Raw genomic sequence first — 17389 nt, 5'->3', positions numbered from 1 at the left:
GAGAACGTGGGACAGGAGGAAGTTGAAAATATGGTGGGCTATTAATTCTTTTTTCACTGTTAAAAACCGTGTTTTTGTTTAGTTCGAAAAATTATAGGGTTTTTTTTTTCCCTCTCATTTATTGTAGCCAAACTCTGTTAACCAGCACGGCCAAGGATCAAGCAGAGGACAAGGAAGGGAGGGCCCGGGGCAGGATGTGGGCGTCCACTCCTTCTCAAGGAGGCGCACTGTACTTGAATTTTTTGAGCTATGCAGACTTATTCCTAGATTGTGTGTTTCTTTGATTCTTAGGAGAGAAGCTTTCTTCTTAATAACTTATGAGAATTCTATATTTTATTTGAAAACAGTGTCCATGTACATAAAAAAGGGAATTACTCATTTGTGAACACTGAAAACACTCCACAGAGTCAGACCATAGAAAGGCCACTTTTTTTTTTTTTTTTTTTATTCAGCTGTTGTAAAGTTAGAATATGTGGAGTTATATACAAAGTTATAGTTTATTTTATGAGAATATTTTTATATAACAAAATTTTAATGGCTGGCAAGCTGAAAAATAGCCTGCTTTAACCCTAGAGTTTGTTCCCAATTTAGTCTTTTCTAAAAATCTTTTGGTTTTGGTTTTGGTTTTTTGGGTGGTTTTTTGTTGTTGTTGTTGTTGTGTTTTTTTTTTTTTTTTGTTTTTTTTTTTTTTTGTTTTTTTTTGTAGAAAATGTTATTCCTGAGAGTCATGGGGTCATCTTGATACTTTAGTGAATGGGTAATTGTAGATCTGTTCCCTTGTGCTTTTGGTAAATGAATGACAGTTCAGTTGATAACTGGTTAATGGGGTTTTATATTTTTAGAGTGAAGGAAAATGTTCTTGTGGGTTTGGTTGCCCCTTTTTGTTGTTTACCATGTTGTATTACTAAATAATTATACTTTGATAACAGAGTTGAACTTTTGCTACTTCTCAGGATCAGTTCAGTCTTGAGATTTACCTGCCCATCTTGGTGTTGACCTTAAAAGTCTTTGTATTTCTGCATATGGCAAATCTTGTTTCAAATAACACTTTTTTCCATGTGTGAGTGTGAATGTTTGTGGTGTGCTGTGTGGTAAATAAAGCCTTATAGACTTAAAAAGAGATAACTGTGTGTGTGTGTGTGTGTGTGTGTGTGTGTGTGTGTGTGTGGTGTATGTGTGTGCATATTGATTTTATTATAACAAATCAACTTGTATACTTCAACATTTAAAATGAGCATCTTTTTCCTTCTAGTAAAAACAGAAAAAAAAAAAAGAAAAAAATTAAAGATAAAGTTACAACAGAGAATGCCAACTCCAAATAAAACCCTCCAGGTTCTACTGATTCTCCCATTGAGTGGCAAGGCTCAAGTCATTTTATTTTAAGTGTCACCTTAAACTGCAAGGATATATGTTAAATATCACAATTAAACATGCCAAAGGAGAAGCCATGTTGTCAAATGCCCACCTACCCCTCCCTGACCCCTCAGACCCACCCTTTCACACCATCCCCCCCCCCTTTTCTTTTTATTGAACAAGAGAAAGTAGACAGATGCATGTTGGTAAATGCTAACTGTCTGCATTCACATAGAGATGCAGTGTAATCTCTGAGCCCAATATACAGAGAAAATTAAAACGTTAGGATTCTATGCACTACTCCACAGGGCCCAGCATCCTCCAGCCTCCAGCAGAACCAAGAAAGCTGGAGGGCTTTTCTTTTTTTCCCACTGAGCACGGTGGAGGTGTTGAATCCACAGTTTTTGAAACAAGAAAAGATAAAAATGAATTTAGAACAGAAATGTGGAGGTTCTTTTCCTGTTGTATTTTGCTCAAGATATTTTCCCCCAAATTAGTTGAGGGCCATGATGTTGAGACCTCAAAACAGGGTGACCGAGCACCGGGGGGACAGGGAGGAAAGGATGCAGCTTGCTCCCAGGGACTGGGGATGTTTAAAAAATGCAAAGAAAGTAAAAAGGTGGGATCCATCAGTCTTCTGTGCTAGTCATCCTCACCTTCATCTTCCTCTTCTTCCTCCCCTTCGTCCTCCTCTCCTTCCTCCCCTTCGTCCTCCTCATCCTCATCTCCTTCATCAGTATCTTCAACCCTTCTTCCTCTTCATCGTCATCATCATCCTCTGCTTCTCCTTCTTTATCATCTATATCTGGAACCAAATAGTACTGCAAGGGATTTGGCCAAATACTGTCTTGATGACCTCTCCTAACACATCACCACCTGTGTCTGTATGGTCAGTAGACCAGGAAAAGAAGCTCAGAAGAGGTCATTCTTGATCCAGTGCTATTTGTAGCTGCTTGTTCCCAGGATACCGGAGCCATATTTTAAGTCTTACCTATAACTTTCACCTGACTTTTAAAATTTTAGTAGGCTTCTTAATTTGCCCACAGAATTCTGTATGTTTTCATGTTTCGTTAGCTCATCTATGTGCAGCTTAGCTAACTCAGAGTCAGTGCTATTCGGCTGAAAGTTAGCATTTATAGTCAGAAAAATAAAGCACTCAGATTTTCTTCCTCTAAAATTTAACTTTTCTCTCTGTACTTTTAGGAAGGAACATTGAAGCACAGGGGTCAGCTTGTGCTTTGGGCATAAACACACAAACACTTGCACCATTGGGTAGCAGTTGAATGTGCATTCTGCTCAGTACAGATAAATGGTGTTGTTGAATGTAACATGAAAAGTACATCTTGATTATTAAAACAGAATTAGAAATTTAGACTTGACGACAAGAGTTGATTTGGAGATCTGAGAGTTTATTAAAGTTAGGAATTGGCAGAGACAGTACTCTGCTAATATGAAGTTTGCTATTATAAAGTAGTGGCACTTCCCCACCCCTGTCTCATTGTACTTGTCTTTTAAAATGAAACTGTATTTGTCATTGCTTCAGAGTGTTCACAGACTTTCTTGCTATCACAGGTTCTACGTAATTTTCTTTGCCATATGTGGTTTTATCTTATGAGATTTTAGCCACTATTAGAGCAAAAGCTGCCAGAAGAGTCCTGGGTATAAAAGCAAAGCCAGCTGCATGAGGTTTAGTAGGTACCCAGCAATCCTTTCTGATTATTGGGAAGAGATTAAAATTAAGTCTTGTGTTATGTGATTGTTAGTCTGTTATTAAATTGGATTTTTAAACATGGTTCCTTAATCTAAAGCTCCTGAACTGGTGCTGAGCACTTATAGAAGACCATGTGCTCTGTGGTTCCAGGATGGCATGTGTGTCAGGTGCTTTGTTGCCAAGGAGTGCAATGAGTTTGCAGCTGGGAATGGGTTGTTTTACATAGGCCTCTAAGAACTGGGACCATGGGTATAACGTAGGCTTTCTCACCTTTGCCTTACTTCTGTTTATGTGGAATTCTGTTTTGGAAATGTTCTGTCTCCTTATGTTTATATTTCTTGAAACTCAGGTATATATTTTTTCTGGGTTTTTTATTCTTTTATGTAAATCTCTAAAATATCAAAAAAGTACCAAATAAAAATGGAAGTCCCAAAGTATGACAGATGACTCTTTTCCCATCTCTATTGACTGGTTAGTGATAGACTAGCCATACATAATAGACCTTTAGAACATTTGTAGAAGTTTGGTTTTGTTTTTCTGCATGGGTGGGTGATACATATTGTGAAACATATACATATATTTTTAGATGTTTTTATATTTTATAAGCTTTGTGCTGTTAAAGAGTGAAATACTGCTCTCATAATCTTTCTTCTTCCCGTATTGTTTACTGTAGGCAATAGTTATAAAATATTTTGATTTTAATTTTTGAAACGATGTGGATTTCAGGAGGGGAACAAGGTAGCTTCTTTTAAGAGTCTGTAGAAGTAATTTTGCTGCTATTTGGGGCTTATTTAATGCTGCCCTCTATACATTTTTCATGTGGGCGTGTACATAAACCATGCAAGGTCACAGAGATTTAGCAATAACAGAACCGTAGTACCTGTTGTTTTGTTCTAGTCTTAGGAACGTAGGCTGTCTCTCATCCTTTCAAACATGGCTTAAATGAAAAGCTACTTGTATTTCACTTAGGATTGTCTCTTTGCATAGACACTTAGTTACCATTGTGATTGAATATGAAAGATTCTTACCTTTTTCTTGTTGCTTCTTAGGCAATGTCTGTGTGGCAGAGTAGGGTAGTGCTTGTTGTGGCCTTTTATTACTAATTCACTTAGTCCTATGACTTCAAACACATGTGAAAATACCTGATGAAATGTGGAAGACTACATGTGAACAGTCCTCTTTTCTTCTCACCTCTTACAGCCTGTTAGCAACAGCTAGAATGGCTGAGTGGAAGACAGAGGGAAATGTACTTAATGTCTGTATATATGTTTTTACTACTGTATTGTATTAATTCACTGCATGGTCAGAGTGGAAGGGATCCAGTGTACCATGGAGTTTAGATGTATAACTGCACCCTCTTTCCCTTTATTGCCTCAGTACAATACCTCTTACCGTATTTTGAGTGTTTGAAAGTTGGGTTTGGGGTTCGGGTGGTTGTTTCTTTGGTTGTAAGTGTATAAACATGTTGTTGCTGAGTTTTTACTTTCTTGCTTTCCCTGTCCTTTCTACGGCTTTATGAGTGAAGTTAGGGATCTCTCTAAGAGGTTCCTTCCTTTTACGTTGACCATGCAGTGAGTATCTGTAGCATTGACAATGACTCCGAGCTGCCTCTGGGGGCTGAGGAGCTGGCATATGCTGTGTGTTGCCCTAGGTGCTTTTGCTTCCTAGTCATGGTGTTTCATTGGGTGCCTGTCCTGATGAACTGTGGAGCTCTGAATTTAATATCCTCCCATTCCCGTTCCAGCTCTGTGAATAGGTTTCTCTGCTCGGTCTTTTCTATTAGCTTTAGTGGGGACTAAGGGCAAGAAATATATTCTTTACAAATATATATAATTTTGTTAATATACTGTGTTATTTCATTTGGTACTGAATCTTTTAAATCACAACCTTTATTGAAGAGCAAGTAAACACAGTATTGTCACAGCCTTAGACAAGTTCTGAACTAGTGTACAGTTGAGCTGTGCCACAGTGCTGATCTTAGCATGCTTAGATGGTGCACACTTGTTCTTGATGGTCATGTGCTTTGTAAGGCCACGGTTTCACCATGACTGTTCTTCACCAGGCGCTGCATAGCAGGAAGCAGAGGGCCTTCAGTGTAGGGCAGGCAGTGCTGCAGAGTGGTCCCATTCCCCGTTGTCAGGAATTCCCAGTGCTAAGCAAAAGACCCCCCGCTGCAGTTTGAGAAGGAGCAAAGTGCTCCAGGTCATAGTCCAGCAGAGAGAGCTCCATGAGGTATTTGGCCAAAGTGTGCTGCTCAACATAAGCCTCTCCAATTTTAGATCTCTATGAAGGAAGTGCAGAGGCAGAGGGCGGCCCAGACTGGAGTTCGGAACTCTCAGTCTTCATCTCCATCTGTCTGATCTGGTGCTTAGTGTAAGTGTTGTCAAAAAAAAAAGCAAAGTCAACTATTTCTGGAGGGTACATCTCCTCATGTTTGCTTGCAATAAACATGGCTATTACCCCAACCAGCTGCAGCATCTTCTTGGGCACATGACCGTTCTGCATGAACCGATCAGCATAAATTTTATCTGAGCCTGTATTAGCCAGTCAATTAGGATGGCTCTCATGTTTCCAGTGACTTCACCACCCACCAGGTATTGTGGTCTAACTGACTGCTCTTCCTGCAGTTGTCTGAGATAAGCATAAATACCTTTCACATATCCACTGCAGAGGTTTGGATCAGCTCCATCATCTGCATCTATATCACACACTGCAAGAATTACATCAGGGAAAGCCTGACACAGATCCTACTGCAGTGCACATCCAAATGTTTCCACTGGAATTTGAGAGGAATTATCAATCAAGATAGGTCCAGGAAAAAGCTTCTCTTCTCTAACAGGTTCAGGCTCAGGCACGGGCTCAGCAAGTTCCACCTCTGGTTCACACACAGGCACCTTCTCCACAGGTTTTGGTAGAGCTGTAACAGTAACTTTTCTAGTACCTAACTTTTGCTTCCTTTTTCAGAGGCATTCTTGCCTGTACCTGTTCACTGACTTTATTACCAATGTCTCCAAGAGCAGTTCTCCATCTCAGCCCAGGTTTGGTGGCAGCAGTTGCCACAGGCCTGCCATACTGACCTTAGCCTTATTTTCTGTGTTAATTGTCAAGTTCCTAGCGACCCTGAGCGCCATGGCTCCTTGTGAAGCAGAGGTTTGCGGATCAGAGAAGGCAACCCAACCTCTGGCTGACTGCAGCTAAACGCTAACAGCCGTTCCTCCGTAGCACTGGTACTGGATCCTTTCCATGAACATAAAAGTACCTACTGAGACACGGAGGTCCGGATGTACTTCCGCTTTTCCCTTTTCCTCTTTGCCTCTGTGGGCAGTAGTTATAGAGTAGTGTAGATTTTCTAATTCTCTTCCACCCAGAGGGGTGGAGTATGTATATACTCTAAAATGTAAATATAAATTTTTTACTCGTTTTGTTGTTACTTTATTTGTACCTAAATCTATTTGTGGACACTTAGGTACATAAGGAATATTGAGGTTCATTCTATGAAAAATCTCCCCTTTCCCTTCCCTCATTGCCTGTTTGGGCAGTGGCCTGTCGGGTAGTTGCGTGGCTTTGACATGGGGGTGCAGGGGAAAGAGTTCTGGGTTTTTACTTTGTAGATGTGTGTGGAAGCCTGTCAGTTATTTCAGTTTCCACTCTCGGTCTGCATTTGTGCAGTCAAACAAAGCAGCGGTCCGTGTGTAAGCCCAGAAGTGTGAACATCTGCCCCTCCCTCTCCCCTGTGCCATACCACAGTAGTGTGTGCATATTGTAAGGCTTGAGTTCTTGTTTTGTCTGTTGCTTATAGTACAGCTTGTTAGAGACACAGGTAGCCATATAATATATATGTACATATGACTGTAAATGCCTTATGGTGTTAAGTTCATTTTGAACATGGTCCTTGGTGCGACTGTTTTACTGTGTACATAAGGAACACTGAGATTGAGTCTATGAAACCTCTCCACACTCCCTGCCCCTCACTGCCTTCTGGGCAGTGCTAGACTAGGTGTTTTATTTGCTTATCTTTGCTTTGCTTTGTGGGGGTCTGGGTGTTTATATATTTTTAATGTATATACAAGATTGCTATGTTCTGTATATTATTCCACATAGCACCAGTTCTTTGCTGGGATTTGTATATAGAAAGGAAACATTGAGGTCCAGAGGTATGATAACTTTCCCCTGTTCCCTTTCCCTCGTTGCCCACGGAGGCAATAATTTTATAACTTGTTTTTTTAGGGGGTGGGAAGGGGATTGCTTAGGTGGGTGGTGGTTAGGGGGAAGGGGTGAGTGCATGATTTTCAAATATATTTTTTCATGGTACTGATTAGGCCCCTAGTCCTTTGCATGGATAGATGGTACCTAATCACACTTGAGGATCAGTGTATGACAAGACTCCATTCTACCCTTCTTCCCCTGCGCCTGCATTGGCAGTCGTGAGGAAAGCAGCTGTGTGTTGGTTACTTGTTTTGGATTTATATTTTGATAGTAGACTATTCTTAATATAAAGTTTCTATTTCTTTATTTCATTTTGTGTTCAGCCCTTTGTCTTACTATAAAGACCATAGTGAAGATTGGTTTTATAAGACAACAGGCACATCTTTGTTCATATTTCCTCACTTAGTAGGTGCTAGTACAGTTGATTTGTGTCTTTCCTGGCTGTTCTGTAGAATCCGTATCTTTAAGGATACAGATGTTGTGCACACATATTTAATGTTCTCCCTGCTCTCACTATTTCCCTTTAATATACTTATGCCCTTGAAGGTTTTTACATGCACTTGGAGGGCGTTACATGTTGACTATCTGACCTAAATGTAGCCCTGGGACCCTATGTGTAACAAGGACAGTCGGCTGAAGGCAAATAAGATGGGAGAAGACAGTCAGATATGGCTTTGTTGTGCAAATTCATGAGACCCGGCGTTTCTGGTGTTGATTTAAACTGAGATGGTGAAGGGCAAGCTTTGGTTTTGTAAATACCAGAAAAGTAGAGCATTGCAGAATAAAACTGAATTTAAATGGCCTCAGTGGTTGAGGCAAGCTTTGAAGCCAGGGAAGAATATCAGTGTTTCCTATAACTAATTTGAAGAGCCCTGATGAGTAGTGTTTCTGGGACGCCTGAAATTCACATCTCTTCAATAGGTGTCTTGAACGTTCTTATGTACCCAGGAGAAGTCACTGTGACTCTTAGAATGGACCGTTTGGGTGACTGCTACTCCTCTGCTGGCTCACAGACAACCAGGTCCCAAAGGAATTTCAGGGGCAAGCCCTTTCCATTTTGAACACCCACATGTGGCAGGCAGGGCACCTTGGCCCTTTTTTACCCAGAACTCTTCTGTGTGGCTGCATCTCTTTCTCTAGTTCTCTCTTAACTGGGACATTTCTGTTCTTTTTCCTTTGTCCTTCAGTACTTCTGCTGTTGTTAGATGCCATCTGAAGTTACACTCACAAGTTTAAGCAATTGCACGTTCTCTTCCACTTTGGGATTCTGTTTGCATTTCACGCACCAGAGCCTGTCTGTTTGCTCTCAGCATTCCTATATTTCGTGTTGTCTCTTCTTCCACCACATGGTAAATGTTATGACTATTCATTTGTCACATCAAAGAAAGTGCATGTGAAACCTCCCTGCCCTTCTTGTATCTTAGCTTTGTTTTGTTCTCACATTTTTACTGATATTCCTTGAGGTAGATTTGCCATATCCATTTAAGAAACATTGAGTGATAGATAGGGCTCCTAGAAATTCTCAAAGACATGCTATTTACCATATCAAACTCAGGAATGTGTTGTAAAATTTCCTAGTAACATTGCTGTTACTTATACCTGCTGCTGGAGGGAAAAGTTTATTCATGACGAATTTACCTTTGATCATAAATAAAAGAGAAAGGGCCACCTTTTTGGAGTTAGTCATGGTAGTCATTAGTGATATTTTTGAACCGTTTTTAATTTGAAATACTTCAAAGAAAGTAAAGGTCATGGCTTAGTTCAAAGAAATGCTACAGAAGTTGGGCTGTATAAATCATCAGTATAATAATACACACACACATACACACAACACACACACACACACACACACCATCCTCTCTCCTCCCTTTCTCTCTCCACCCTCCCTCCCCCTTCCTTCTGTTCTTCCCTCTGTTCTTCCCTCCCTTTCTCCTTTTCTTCCTCCCTAGCCCCTCCCCCGAGGGTGTGTGTGAGTGTGTGTGTGTGTGTGTGTATGAAATGAGAATTGCCACATAATTGGAGCATTTGCATTCATCAGCAAATCATGTTGAGACAAACTTTCAGCCGTCTTGATTAAAGCCAAGTGTTCCCTGTGGCTGTAAGGAAGAGTTTTTCTTGCAAATACTTTGGAAAGTGATTACTTGGAAAGTTACAAAGCTATTGCCTTTTTTTTTTTTTTTAACATCAGTAGAGATCTTCAGTTCCTTCTGTCTGAGTTTGAGGGTAGAATTATAAATTTGTATTCTAATCTGTCTTTTGTGGAAATTTTTGAAAATAGTATGTATGTGTAATATTGTATATGCAAATTGTGTTGTTTCACTTGTTTTGCATATGACCAGCACTGACTGAAAGGCATGTTTAACTAGAAACACTGTTGCTTTTCTTTGTGAAATGAAAATAAAAGTATTTAAATACAAATATTGTATGGATTCATCTTATTAGACAGATTATGTGTTAGAAGTATTTCATGCAGATTCAGTTGCATCAGAGCTATTCCCATATACATTAAGTTACCTGATTTGCTTCTTGACTCAGTCCAGTGTCCTTAACACATAAAACTCAAAGGAGCCAAACTCACTGTGAACATTTTTGGTTTGGGCAGTTACTTGCTTTAAGAGATATCAGCTGTTACACATCTGAACACTTAGGAAGTATGGAACACTTAATTCCATTAGATAGGGGGGTATCGAATTGATAAACCTCTCTCTCTTTTTCAAAATGACAATGCCGAAAAATTTGATGTTAGCCTTGGGCCTTTCTTTCCAAAAAGTCTTTCATCTTGAGAAACACAGCCTCCAGAGTTTACTTAGATTTGTATGTGGATTGAACAGTTGGCATATGCTATAGAGTGGTTTGTTTATTATCAGAGCAAAGTCATCCCTTTAAATTACCAATTTCACTCACCTCGACCCTGGAATTGGGTAAGTTTTCAGTGCCTTGTGCTTATGAGCTGTTATTTTCCTTTGTGTATGACATCCAGCTAATGGGCCAAAGTCCAGTTGAGGTTAAACGCAACTTTGAGATCACATATTTTTGGTTTGGGATTATCAAACAATATATTACACTAATATTCAGCCTTTCCCTCTCACTTTTATAAAAGAACATAATGTAATTAAAATAGGTATCAAAATTAAATTGTGGACAAGCACTAGGTGGCAATAGTTTGAAAGAGAAGTCTGGATCTTTAAAAGAGGCTAAACACAAGCAGGAGAAGCCTAGGGTGTCAATTGCTTATTAAGGTGACAAGCTCTTCTTGAGTGACAGGCCAACTCTGGGAATTGGGAAGTCTGTTTGTTTCCAGTGTCTCTTCATGCATGTTGCTGCCACATGCAGGTTTGCACAGTAACTAACTTTGGTATCATTCTGTGTATCTCAAATGTGTCTAATTTTTTAACAGAAATTACTAAGATATTACTGTTACACATGATTAACAAAAGTTTCAGGATTTGAAGAAATTACAATATTGAAAAGCTTCAGGACAGAAAGGCACCTTTCTCAGCTGTTATTTTCTACTTAAAGATGTTTTTAGTTCCACTGGCTCTTCCTCCTTCCCCTGTCTTCCAGGAGTGTTAACCTGAGATAAGAATGCCTGTAAGCGTATGCTGGTGCCCATCCCTGACAGTATAAATCCAAGTCTGGTCATTAAAGTACCAACTGCTTCCGGAGATGCCTGTGTGTGAAGATGATTCTTATAAATTGTATGTTATGCAACATACCAGCTAGGAAATTTATAGAAATAAAGTCTGGTGTGCTTTTTTTTTTCAAATTTCAGCCTTAAATTTGCTTATATTTTATTCACAGAACAGTATTATGTTAGAAAACAGGCCAGCAAGATGGCTCAGTCAATAAAATATACACCATCAGGCCTGATGACCTGAGTTTGAGCCACCTCATGGAAGAGAACTGACTCCCACATGCTGTCCTCTGACTTCCACATGTGCTGTAGTATGTGCATCCAGTCCCAACACACATAAATAAGAGAAATTTCAAATGCATGTGGTTATATTGGTTTTATAACTGAAATAAAACCCTGACTGTTGGTCAGTTTTGATTAGTTATAAGGAAACTGCAAACTAAACTTTTGATTGATTTATAGTGGAAATCGTATTTACTTGGAGGTAGTATTTGCTTGACTATGTATGTAACACAAATATGTCATATACAGAGAAATTGATCAAATGTCTTAAGATCTCTGATTGCTAGTGCTGGCAGGAACCTTCTAATTGATCTAGTCTACCTCCAGTATTTTATAGACTAGGGGTAATAGATTATTCTTTAGACGAAATCTTACATAATATGTTTAATTTATGTGTATCTAGCTTGATTGTGTGCACTTAGTTACCCATACAACACTTCAATTTGAAGCAATTCAAAGACTTGCTTTCATGAGAAAAAAATCCTGTTATAAATTTACTATCAAAAAAGGTGGTACATTTTTATAAAATTAAGCTTAGAGTTAAATGGTTTTAACTTATTGATAATGTAAATGACCCAAATACCACAACCTTGAAAAGGGAAGGCTTTCTATAAGTCTTGATGAAGTACATTGCACTGAAGTAGCACTGTCTCTGTTGAAGGCAATACCATCAGGAGGTTCTGACTGTCACCACCAAATCATCTATAGGAAGGAGACTGGTCACCACTGGTGAAATGACAAGTGCTGTGACAGGCCAAGCAGAACAGAAATACTACCTTCACTAACCAGGTTCTTAAAAGTCCATTTTCCTAAAGCAGTTTGACTTCAACCTCAAGTAAGGCATGTACCCTCAGCTGCAGATTCCTGTGCTGTGCTTTCTGTTCTAGGGAGGTAGCAGCTGCACAAAGTTCTAAGAAAGGTGTCTCCAGGTCATGTTTGGTTGGTTGGTTTGTTGGTTGGCTTGGTTTGGTTTTGAGAGGGTATAACCCAGGTGTCAGATGTTCAGCTGCCTTGTGTGCGTGCTTGTAGTCTCTTGTCTGCCTTTAACAAACCTGGATTCAAGATCCCTTCCTACATAATGTGCTAAAGCCAACGTGTTGCTGAACAATGTAGGATTTCCTAGGCATCCAAGTGAAGAAATCTAAAAGAAAATTTACCTTCCTGAGCCTCTTTATTTTTTTTTCAGAGCTTCTCCCTTACCTGTCCATTTCTATGGTATTTTCTTACACACACACACACACACACACACACACACACACACACATACACACACAAAACTCAGTGTCAAAATCTATATCCACAAGGCCAGTATATCAGGAGCTCAACAAAATTGGCTTCACAACTTAAAAGGCTGGTTTGTGGCCTTTTGTATTGTGGTCATATCTCACAAGTCACTTCTCACAAGTTACTGAGTATTTGTTATGAGGGAAACTATTGTTATAAAAGGAAACTTTAAATCTGTATATTAGCAAATATTTTTGTTAGGATTTTTAGGATAACCTGAAAACTGTCTTATAATACCCGGGCACACAGAAGCTTTGGGTAAGAGAAGCCAGCCTCAGTCTGGTGTGTTTTCCATGGATAATTTATTGAATAACTATTGTGATATATCTTATGTGCATAAGCTTAGTGAAAGAGGCTTAGCTGCAGTGTGAGTGGCCTCCTGGGTTTTATAAAACAGCCTTTGTAGTGGGTAGATATCCAGAGGCACTTTGTTCCCCATTGAGTACACCACATAGTGTTCGGGTTCCTAAAGGTGTTCCAAGTGAGTGACAAGAGGCAATGCTTTCATATTGCCATTTCACCCCAGGGTTCCCTCAGTTCCCTTCAAAGGCACCCTTTCTCTGCTTTCTTCTGTGTGGCCAGGTGACACCAAGGACAGCTTTTCAAATCTGAGTTCAGAGGAAGAGGGATCTACAAGCAGTTGAAGCCTAGAGTAGATATAGTTTGTTAAATGACTCAAACAGAAAATGCAGCTGTTTATCAGCTTGGTTTCTAGATGACAGGCACAACTGTCTGCCTTACTTCATTGACCTCTAGCCTTGGTAGTCATGGAAGGAATTGTGATATTCTATGTCTCCAAGATCCTGTTCTAACAACACTCTGTTTGCAATATAGCTAAACTGGGTAGGAAGATGGGAGTGGGGGGAATTGGTATTTTTTTCTCCCTACGCAATTCTCACCATATATAGACATAAGATGGCTTAGAGTTTACGTAGTCCTCATGGAAGCAGCACCACATTCAAATGGAGACCAGGAAAACTCAGAGACTGAAAGAATCCTGAAGAAAGTGCTCATGTATGTATTTTTATTCTTTTCTTAATTTATTTTATTTATTTACATTCCAGTCATTACCCACACTCAGTCTCCCCTCCCACAGTTTCTCACCCCATTCCTCCTCCCCCTTGCCTTTAAGAGGGTGCTTGCTCCTGCTCCCCCAACAGACCTCCCTATCCCTAGGACTTCAAGTCTGGAAGATTAGGAGCATCTTCTCCCACTGAGACCAGACCGGACAGTCCTGTGTATGCTCCTGGTTGGTGGGTCAGTCTCTGGGAGCTCCATGGGGTCTGGGTTAGTTGAAACTTGATCTTCCTATGGGGCCACTTTCCCTTTCAGCTTCTTCAATCGTTCCCCTAATTCAGGAGCCCCCAACTTCAGTCCAATGGTTGGGTGTAAGAATCTGTTTCTGTCTCAGTCGGCTGCTGCTAGGAGCTCTCAGAGGACAGCCATGCCAGGCTCCCATCTGTGAGCACATCATAGCATTGTAGTGTCAGGCCTTGGTGTCTGCCCATGAGATGGATTCCAAGTGAAGCCAGTCATTGGACCACTTTTCCTCCAGTCTCTTCTCCATTTTTGTCCCTGCAGTTCTTTTAGACTGGAACAGTTCTGGGTTAGGAATTTTACCTGTAGTTAGTAACCTTATCCCTCCACTTAAAGTCCTGTCTATCTACTAAAAGTTCCCTTTCCCCAATTTTGGTTATTTTGGCTAAGGTCACCCCCAATGAGTTCTGAGAATGTCAACCTCCCAGGTCTCTGGTACTTTCTAGAGGGTCTCTTACCATCCACTCCCCAAGGCTGCTTATTTCCATTCATGTATTTTTAAATAAAACTTTAAAAATATTTTAAAAAATAAAAGCAGTGCTCTTGATTGAAGATATGCCAAAGAAGGAGTTGCAGGTATAGTGGTCTAAAATAGAAACTGCCCCTTTTATATTTAAAGGGGATCTAAAGGATAGCCTAGTTCTTCCTAGGATGTAGCTGAACTAACGTATAGTCCAATCTATGTAGCTTAGATATTGTCACCAGCCAGAAGATGACTAGTGATAGAAGCAAAGCATCTTGGATAAAGTTGCGTTCAGCAGGAACTATGCTAAGTAACACCTCGGGGGAGCAGGAGGGGTCTCTGAGGAGATAGGGCTGGTTTGGAACCACTACAACCCAGAACAACAAGAGGGAAGTAGCAGCTTTCAAAGTGAAAACTTATGACTTTGGAAAGTAAGTTGTGTTAGATGATGCTTTGCTGGGGCAAACACATGAAGGAACATTCATTAAAGTAGACACAGATGAAAGGCTAAGACAAACTCATGAAAGAAACGCTTTACTGAAGCAGACATAGGTGGAAGGATGTTCAGTTAAAACAGTCACAGAAAAGGATTCTTGACTAAACAACGCACATGTATTTGTCTACCTTACATTGTGTAGTTGAGTTCCATTTGTCAGGACTCCATAGAGAAAAACACCAAAAACCTCCTGGTGATGTATTGCAGCATCTCGCTGTTTCTGTGGACTCAGGCTGATTACCTAAGTGACGATAACCAACACAGACACACATGCTAAGACACGTGTGAGGCAAGACGCATGGAGGACACACGGTGTTTTCAGGAATATAAAAAAGACCCAATGGACAGTGACAGGAGCTTGGTTGGTTTGCTAACAGGTAAATTGTTCTTAGTCTCATATCTTCGCTGATTTTCTCTTCACTGAGAGAGGCACAACCAAAACTTTTCTTGGCATTCCTGTTGGTCCTGGTCTCTCCTACTGACTCATGCCCAGGCTGAGGCCTGGCTGCCTCTGCTGGTAGTGCTACCAATGCTGATTTGTGTTTGCTATTTCGATTCCACCAGACTGGACTGCCAGTATATCTATGGAGTGTTTGCAAATGGATCAAGCTACCACTGTTGACCTGTGAACTGAACTCTTGATTTCCTGACAGTGCAGACAGGATTTACTCCTAAGAACCATTTCTGAACAGGTCCATTTCCTCCATATTCTTTTCTTTCCACTACCTCTGGTGGATGGCAGACTAGAAAGGAGGTTAAGGCATTTAAGAATCATTAAAAATAGACACTAAAAAAATTAAAGTTATAAACCTCCTGTCTTCGTCAGGGTTTCTATTCCTGCAAAAAACATTATGACCAAGAAGCAAGTTGGGGAGGAAAGGGTTTATTCATCTTACACTTCCACATTGCTGTTCATCACTAAAGGAAGTCAGGACAGAAACTCAAGCAGGTTAGTGAGCAGGAGATGGTGCAGAGGCCATGGAGGGATGTCACTTACTGGCTTACTTCCCCTGGCTTGCTCAACTTGCTTTCTTATAGAACCCCCAGGTCTACTAGCCCAGGGTTGGCACCACCCACAATGGGTTGGGTCCTTCCCACCCCCTCTTGATCACTAGTTGAGAAAATGCCTTACAGCTGGATCTCATGGAGGCATTTCCTCAACTGAGGCTCCTTTCTCTGTGATAACTCCAGCTTGTGTCAAGTTGTCACAAAACCAGCCAGTATCCACATGATAAAATCCCTTGGAAGGTAGCTGTTTCTAACCAAAACCATGTAGACCAAAAGAAGTGTAATGGCATACTGGCAGTGTGATAAAGGAAAATAAAAATCTTGAAAAGGAACTGTACACTCCACAAAACTATTCTTCAGAAACAAGGGCAATAAATTCCCAGATGATCAAAAATTGGGAGTTTTTTGTTAGCATAGATGTTGTATGTGAATCAATAGCAGGACTTTTGGAGTTGAAATAAAGACAACAGATAATAAAGCCAAATCTCTAACAAGCAGGATCCAAGCATTTCACACATACACATATATACTTGTTTACATATCTACATTTATGCATATGTGTAGTGTATGATTTTTCATAACCCTTCTTTAAGTTCCAAGCAAATTGTGCTACCAGTCCTGTCTAGGTTCCCTCAGATCTGCAGATGAAGCACACACACACACACACACACACACACACACACTTATTTTCAACCTGCCTTATTGGATCAATTGTTGGGTACTTCTAATCTTTCATGGCTAGTATGCCCGTCCCAATACTCTTAGTTCAAAATCTGCCCTCAGCTTAGTCATGTTTCGAACCTCCTGCCTGGAGAAGTGGCTTATGGCGGCTCCACCTGAGATCTTACGTGGTTAGTCATCTTTTTCCCTCCAAAGCATGGCAAAATTTTACTTTCTCTTCCTGCTTACCCTTAGCCTACTGCAGGGACTCAGAAGTCCCACCTCTCCCCTTCCACTCAGCAATTGGCTCCTGGCATCTTTATTGATAGATCAAAAACCAATTGGAGAATTGGAGCTTAGCATCAGGACCACCTGGTGCACACAGTATGCACATAGACACACTGCTGGTGGATGGAACAGACTCCAACACACACTTAATTGTGGAGAGCCTTTTGGTGCCACTGGACAATTGGTGGCAGGAATTTTTTTACATCACCAGGACAATTAGAAGTTAGTCAAGGCAAAAAATCTGACTCTGACTCTAAACTCAGAAAACTGGACCAGATTAAGAACATTTACATCTGTAGCTCAGGGCAGGCTTAGCAGATGTAGGTGTGACAGTTCCTTTGTCTCTTGGAAGCCCCTTTTGACTCTGGTCTCCCTACCTAGCCCCCAGAAAGATGTTTACAGGATTTTTGATTATTGACTTGCTTGTTCCTAGACACAGAACTGATCGTATCTTTCTGCATGTAATTAAAGTGGTTTAAAAAGGATTGAATAAAAAAGACTTTGCTTCAGCCTCAGAACTGGCTGGAGTCATGTTATAATTTTTGTCTAATAGTCTCTCTTTTCTCTTAATCTTTGCTCTTGCCCTGGGGAACCCGTTGTTTGACTAAGCTGGCTTCAAACACCTAATGTTTTTCTTCTATAGTTTATATATCCCAACAAAATATTTTAAACAGTATAAAATTACAA

General features: G+C 40.3%; 1 pseudogene across 1 annotated transcript; it reads right to left on the bottom strand.

Moving 5' to 3' along the window:
• Positions 1–796: 796 nt before the first annotated feature.
• Positions 797–9682, bottom strand: LOC308439921 (G2/mitotic-specific cyclin-B1-like; annotated as a pseudogene). Its single transcript has one exon. The product of its transcript is annotated as a G2/mitotic-specific cyclin-B1-like (transcript).
• Between the last annotated feature and the right edge of the window lie 7707 nt (positions 9683–17389).

The sequence above is a fragment of the Micromys minutus genome (assembly GCF_963924665.1).
Source record: "Micromys minutus genome assembly, chromosome: 30".
In the NCBI taxonomy this organism is placed as follows: domain Eukaryota; kingdom Metazoa; phylum Chordata; class Mammalia; order Rodentia; family Muridae; genus Micromys; species Micromys minutus.
Note: the sequence above shows the minus strand (reverse complement) of the source record. Positions and strands in the feature narration are given on the sequence as shown.